The following is an 8,046-nucleotide window of genomic DNA, read 5'->3' on the forward strand; positions in this document are numbered from 1 at the left end:
ATATCTTGGATCTCAAGAGTATCTGTTTGTCCTTTGGTAGAAAGGAGGTTTGTCTGGTGGAATCTAGTAGAACCCCCAGGAACGTTTTTTCTGTGGCAGGGACCAGCTCTGACTTTTGATGATTTATCAACCACCCTAGGGTGGTCAGGATCTGGATTGTTCTTTGCAGACCTTTCTGGAGTGATTCTACCGAGGGACTTACTAGTAAGAAGTCGTTGAGGTAGGGAATGATGTAGATTTTCTCTTTCCTGATTGAAGCCACTACTTCTGACATAATTTTGGTGAATATTCTTGGTGCTGAAGATATCCCGAACGGCAATACGTTGAATTGGAAGTGTAACGTCTGATCCTCTTGAACCACTGCAAACCTTAGAAATTTTCGGTATGTTGGATGTATAGGGACGTGATAGTATGCGTCCTGTAAGTCTATGGTTGCCATCACATACCCCTGCCCTATTAAGGGAACTGCTGATTTGATGGATTCCATCTTGAATCTTCGGTAGACAATGTACTGGTTTAAGGGTTTCAGATTTATTATTATTCTGTATGTGCCGTTTGGTTTCTTTATCATAAACAGGCATGAATAGTGGCCTGTGTATCTTTCTATTTTTGGAACTGGTGAAATAGCCCCCAAGGATAGTAGGTCTTTTAGGCCGGACATCAGAACGGTTTTTAATCTTGGAGAGGTTAGATGAGTTATCCTTACTTTTTTGGGAGGATATGAAGAAAATTCGATCTTTACCCCTTCTTGAATTACATTTAAGACCCATTGACTGGAGCAGATCTTTTGCCATTGGGGAAGGTATTTCATGATTCGTCCCCCCACCGCACTGGCATCACCGCTTCTGTTGTCGTTGTCCTTTCGGGGAAAAAATATTCCTATCTTTACCCCCTTTGGGGTAGCTCCATCGACCGGACTTGCCCTTCCCCCTGTATTGGGAATTCTGTTCCCGAGGGGGGCGAAAGGGGGTCTTCTTATAGTGTCTGGGTTCAGGCAAGGATTTCTTTTTGTCAGCCGCCTTTTCCAGGAGGTCGTCAAGGGCCTGGCCAAACATATATTCTCCCTTGAAGGGAATAGAACAAAGTTTTATTTTAGAGGCCACATCACCGCTTCACGATTTCAGACATAGTGCTCGCCTTGTGGAGTTTGATAGGGCTGCTGCCCTGGCGGTTACCCTCACGGATTCTGCTGAAGCATCCACCAGGAAGTCGGTGGCTTTCTGCAGTAAAGGTAGGGAAGCTTGTATCTCCTCTCTGGATGTGCCCATAGCCAGGTGTTCTTCAAGCTGGTTGAGCCATCTTGACATGGACCGTGCAACACATGTGGAGACTACATTTGTGTTCATAAGGACTGCTGATGTTTCCCAGGATTTCTTGAGAAGGCTGTCCATCTTATGGTCCAGAGGATCTTCGAATGGCAAAGCTGTTTTTTTAGCTATTCTTGCCACTTGAATGTCGACCTTAGGTATCTCAGTCCAACATTTTGCGGTTTCTTCATCTACGGGAAACCTATTTTTCATTTCCGCTGGTGTATTCAGCCGTCTTTCAGGGTTTTCCCATTCATCCAGGATTAGATCCTGAATGTTTTTATGTATCGGGAACACCATCCTTTTCTTTGAACGGAGACCACCGAACATCTCTTCCTGGACTGATCTCCCCAATAGGGACAGGAAAAACACTGGAGGGAGGATGAGGGAGGGGCTATTTAACCTCTTTGTGTTTCCTGTCCCTATTAGGGTGGGGTGACATCCTCCTTTGGTGCTATCGTGGGGTTATTGGAGAAAAGGGGGATAGTCAGCAAGGGCAGAGAGAGAACGGTAGGCCTACCCACTCACCCTGACCAGTGGGGCTCGCCCAAATGCTCTCAGACCCCCAGGCCCATTCCTACCTTGTACTCCTGTTGGGTCATTAGTACTAACTACAATAAAGACCCTGGACTGTTTGAAGCAGACTCTGAACCCTTATTATTGCGGCCTGCACCATCACCCCCAGCATCCTATTACACTGCCCTGAGGCTACACTCTTCCCGTGGGGAGTTATCCTATCCCTGTGCTGCATACCAACATCAGCCTAAGCGGTCTGCCTTGCAGTGGCGGTCATCCCTGACCGCAATCCACGGGTGGCGTAGTCGGACATTCAAAACCCTACAAATAGACTGCCACAGCATTTTGTCTGACCACCCTGAGCCGCGGGATCGGGTTGCCACCACTACCCCCAACATTGCACCGAAGCCCGGTTCCGGGTGCCCCACGGCCCAGGGGGCGGGTCAGCTTTGGCGTAGTCGGCAGGATTGTGACCAACCCGCCACAAACGGGTATTGCGTGCCTGAAAAAGACTGTACACGTACCTCAAAAGGAAGTTTCCCGCCATTCGGAGCCGTTTCCCACCATCTTCAGTCGTCTTCCGCCATCTTCAGTCGTTTCCCGCCATCTTCAGCCATTTTTCCGCCATCGGACGCCATCTTCAGGACGCTGCGTGGGAAGAAGAGGGGCGTGGACGTCCAAACCGCGCGAGACCTGAAGCCCCGCCCTACGTACCGACGCTGCGCAAGGTCCTGGAAGGAGAGAGAGCGATGCTGACGTCACCAGGACGCGACGCAAGGTCCTCGCCCGGAGCAGCACCAGCGGAGCCGCGGCCTACAGAAGAGGATCGTCGGAAGGTAGGCCACGGTTAACTAGGGGGGAGGAAGATGACGGACGCGGAGGGGCCTTCTACCACCAGCGTGGCTGCAGCAGCGGTGATGCCGTTCTCCATGCCCTACATCCCCGGAGCAGCCTGGCTGCCCCAATACTCAGGGGAATCCCATACATTAACTGACTTTAAGGAAAGACTGCATAGTTTATTTAAAGTTTATCCCCTGAGAGAAGAACAGAAAATGAGCATTCTGACCGGGCAGCTAACCAGTGCAGCCCAGCGGGAAGTGAAATCATGGTCAGATGAGGAGAAAAGAACTGTAAAGGACATTCTGACCCGGCTGCGGAGTACCTTTGATACCCGTACCTCAGCCGAAATCAAAATGAGGTTCTATGGCTGTAAGCAGCGAGCCCAAGATAGTATCAGAGACTATGCCTTGAACCTGCAAGAAGCTCAGGGAGCAATTAAACAAGCTGGCCCTGGCAGCGTGCAGGACACCAATAAACTGTTGACTGGCCAGTTCATAGAAGGTCTGCTGTCCAGAGCCCACAGAACCCAGCTGCGCCTCATGGCCCTACAAAACACTCAGACAGTTAGAAAGCGGTAACATGGTTTCTTAAATCCAGCAATATTGACAAACCTATAGCTAATTTACTCATCATCATACTGGAATTTGTTCTTACCCATAATCTTTTCAAATTCAATCAAAAGACATACTTACAAATTCAAGGGACCGCGATGGGGACCTCTTGTGCCCCATCATACGCCAACCTTTCTTAGGGGTGTGGTTAAGAGAAATTTTCCAAAGTGATGCTATCCCAGATTTTGATCAGATACAAAACTGGATGATATATATCGATGACATCTGGTTCTTCTGGGAGGGTTCGGAAATTGAATTACATTGGATGAGTAATACATTCAAACATAATACACTGAACACTAAACTTACCTTTAGATTTGGGAGAGATGTGGATTTTCTTGATTTGTGTATTTTTGCGCTACCTGATAGCCATTTATCCACGAATATTTTCAGAAAACCAACCACCACCATCTCCTTTTTTCGTGCTGACTATTCACATCCGTTGGATCCCCATAGGGCAAATCCTAAGAGTCAAGAGAATATGTTCCGGCGATCAGTAATTTTAAGCACAATCCAAAGAGTTATCTAGTCATTTTGAAGAACACGGATATAGCCGGACACAAATCCGTCGAGGATATCTGAGGTCTAAGTAGACCTCTAGAAACTTACCTCTTTACAATAATCAACCCAAAAAGGACATTACTGTTGATAATCAGGTACGATTTACCACAATCAATGTAATCAATTTATCAACATAGTTAGGAAACACTACAAACAGATCCCGTTCTCAAAAAAATTCTCCCACAAGTACCCTCCATCGTAGCTGAACGGTCTAGTAATTTATGGGATATGTTTTAACACAGCCATTATGATCCACACAAAGGTGATTTGCGCCTCAATACAGTGGTGTGAAAAAGTGTTTGCCCCCTTCCTGATTTCTTACTTTTTTGCATGTTTGTCACATTTAAATGTTTCAGATCACAAAACAAGCTTACATATTAGACAAAGATAACACAAGTAAACCTAAAATTCAATTTTTAAATGAAGGTCTTTATTATTAATTAATAACTTAAAATATAAATTAACTGTGGCTTATCACATCTTTGGGAAGCTGAGTTCAATTTCCCTAGCCACACACAAGCCTGATTACTGCAACACCTCTTCTCAATCAATAAATCACTTAAATAGGACCTGCCTGACAAAGTGAAGTAGACCAAAAGATCCTCATCATGATGCAATCCAAAGAAATCCAGGAACAAATGAGAAACAAAGTAATTGAGATCTATCAGTCTGGAAAAGGTTATAAAGAAATTTCTAAAGCTTTGGGGCTCCAGCAAACCATGGTGAGAGCCGTTATCCACAAATGGCAAAAACATGAAACAGTAGTGAACCTTCCCAGGAGTGGCCGACTAACCAAAATTACCCCAAGAGCACAGCAACGACTCATCCAAGAGGTCACAAAAGACCCCACAACATCATCCAAAGAACTCCAGGTCTCACTTGCCTCAGTTAAGGTCAGTGTTCATGACTCCACCATAATAAAGAGTCTGGGCAAAAATGGCATGAATGCCAGAGTTCCCAGATGAAAACCACTGCTGAGCAAAAAGAACATAAAGGCTCATCCCAGTTTTGCCAGAATACATCTAGATGATCACCTAGACTTTTGGGAGAATACTCTGTGGACTGACGAGACAAAAGTTGAAATTTTTGGAACGTATATGTCCCATTATATCTGGCGTGGAAGTAACACAGCATTTCAGAAAAGGAACATCATACTAATAGTAAAATATGGTGGTGGTAGTGTGATGGTCTGGGACTGTTTTGCTGCTTCCAGACCTGGAACACTTGCTGTGGTAAATGGAACCATGAATTCTGCTGACTACCAAAAAATCCTGATGGAGAATGTCTGGCCATGTGATTGTGACCTTACGCTGAAGCGCACTTGGGTTATGCAGCAGGACAATGATCTAAAACACATTAGCAAGTCTGCCTCTAAATGGCTTAAGAAAAAGAAAATTAAGACTTTGGAGTGGCTTAGTCAAAGCCTGACTTTAATCCTATTAATATTACCATAAGTGCTTTTTACACAGGAGCTCTGTACATAGTATGTAGTGTATAGTGTAAGTGTACAGGTAATACAGTTATCACAAGTGACATTATACACAGGAGCTCTGCATATAGTGTCAGTGTACAGGTAATACAGGGATCCCCAGTGACATTATACACAGGAGCTCTGCATATAGTGTATAGTGTACAGGTAATATAGTGATCACCAGTGACATTATACACAGGAGATCTGTATATGGAGTCTAGTGTACATGTAATACTGTGATCACCAGTGACATTATACACAGAGCTCTGCATATAGTGTCAGTGTACAGGTAATACAGGGATCCCCAGTGACATTATACAGAGGAGCTCTGCGTATTGTGTCAGTGTACAGGTAATATAGTGATCACCAGTGACATTATACACAGGAGATCTGTATATAGTGTCAGTGCACGTTTGAAAAGACGGACACCGCAGGATCATAGGCGAGACAGAGCCCAAAGTGTCTCCATCTGCTTCATTATAGGGAATGTTCTGTTGGGGGTTCTTTCCGAATCACGTATTTCAGAGATTTATATTGAAACACCAGTATAAGCACTCAGGGAAGGATAAATGTGAGCTGAGCCTTACTGCGATCTTTAGGAGGCAGAATAAACAAATCAACAGCAGATCAAAAATTGGTTTTATTTATTTTTGACGCCGTTTCTCGTGAGGTATAAGTGAAAAAGTGACTTTATTCTTTGGGCCTGTGCGATTACAGCAATACTAGATTTAAATAGTTGTTTTAAGTTTAGCTACTATCAAAAGAAAAGTTTTTGCATCGCCACACTATTGCTTTTGAGAGCTATAATTTTGCTATATTTCTGCTCACAGAGTCATGTGAGGGCTTTTTTTTTTGTGGGATGAGTTGGCGTTTTTATCTGTACCATGTTTGGGACACAACATTTTTTGATCGCTTTCTCTTCTGATTTTTGTGAGGCAGAATGAACAAAAACCAGCAATTCAGGAATTATTTTGTTGTTTTTTTATGCCATTTACTGTGTGGTAAAAGTGATAAGACCGCTTTATTCTTCTGGTCAGTACGATTACAACAATATCACATGTATGTCTTGTTTTTATGTTTTGCCGTTTTTACACAATAAAAACTGTTTTATAAAAAAAAGAATGGTTTTGCATCGCTATATTCTGAGACCTATTACTTTTTTTATTTTTCCGCTAATGAAGCTTTATATCAGCTTCTTTTTTGCGGGACACAATGATGTTTTCAGGGATACCATTTTTATTTACATTCGAATTATTGCTTGCGTTTTATTCAACTTTTTGTTCTGCGGTATGATAAAAAATCATAGTGTTGTGCCACGTTTTTTTGTTTATTTTTACGGTGCTCACGTAAGGTGTTCACTAGTGTGACAATTTTATAGATCTGGTAATTACGGACGGAGTGATACCAAATATGTGTACTTTATTTGTTTATTTTTGTTTTTACATTAATCCTTTCACCCCAAAGCCTGTTTGCACCTTCCTGACCAGGCCAATTTTTTTAATTCTGACCAATGTAAATTTATGTGGTAATAACTCTGGAATGCTTGACCGGATCCCGGTGATTCTGAGACAGTTTTTTGTGACATATTGTATTTCATGATAGTTGTAAAATTTCTTTGATATGATTTACATTTATTTGTGAAAAAAATCGGAAATTTGTCGAAAATTGTGAAAATTTAGCAATTTTCAAAATTTCAATTTTTATGCCCTTAAATCTGAGAGTCATGTCAGACAAAATAGTTAATAAATAACATTCTCCACATATCTACTTTACAACAGCACAATTTTGGAAACAAAATGTTGTTTTGTTAGGAATTTATAAAGGTTAAAAGTTGACCAGTGATTTCTCATTTTTACAGCAAAATTTACAAAACCATCTTTTTAGGGACCACATCACATTTGAAGTGACTTTGAGGGGTCTATATGACAGAAAATACCCAAAAGTGACATCATTCTAAAAACTGCACCCCTCAAGGTACTCAAAACCACATTCAAGAAGTTTATTAACCCTTCAGATGCTTCACAGGAATTAATGGAATATCAAAGGAAAAAATAAACCTTTAATTTTTTTTTAAAAATTTTTTAATTGAGGCCAAATTTTTTTTTAACTTTCACAAGGATAACAGGAGAAAATGGACTCTAAAATTTGTTGTGCATTTTCTCCTGAACACACCGATACCAATTATGTGGAGGAAAACCACTGTTTGGGGGCACAATAGGGCTTGGAACAGTGCCATTTGACTTTGTGAAAGTAAAATTTGCTCTCATAATTAGCGGATGCCATGTAGCATTTGTAGAGCCCCTGATGTGCCTAAACAGTGGAAACCCCCCCACAAGTGATGCCATTCTGGAAACTAGACCCCTCAGGGAACTTGTATAGATGTGTAGTGAGCACCTTAAACCCCCAGGTGCTTCACAGAAGTTTATAATGTTGAGCCATGAAAATAAAAAAATCACATTTTCCCCACACATGTTTTTTATCCACAAATTTTGCATTTTCATAAAGGTAACGGGCGAAATTGCACCATACAATCTGTTGCACAATTATTCCTGAGTACACTGATACCTCATATGTGGGGGAAAACTACTGTTTTGGTGCACGGCAGGGCTCAGAAGGGAATGAGCACCATTTTACTTTTTGAATGTAGAATTTGCTGGATTAACAGATGCTATTTCACATTTGGAGTGCCCCTGATGTGCCTAAACAGTGGAAATCACCCATAAGTGACACCATTTTGGAA

The sequence above is a fragment of the Phyllobates terribilis genome, unplaced genomic scaffold (assembly GCF_046119375.1).
Source record: "Phyllobates terribilis strain yellow unplaced genomic scaffold, ASM4611937v1 Scaffold_1__5_contigs__length_1240528914, whole genome shotgun sequence".
Lineage (NCBI taxonomy): Eukaryota > Metazoa > Chordata > Amphibia > Anura > Dendrobatidae > Phyllobates > Phyllobates terribilis.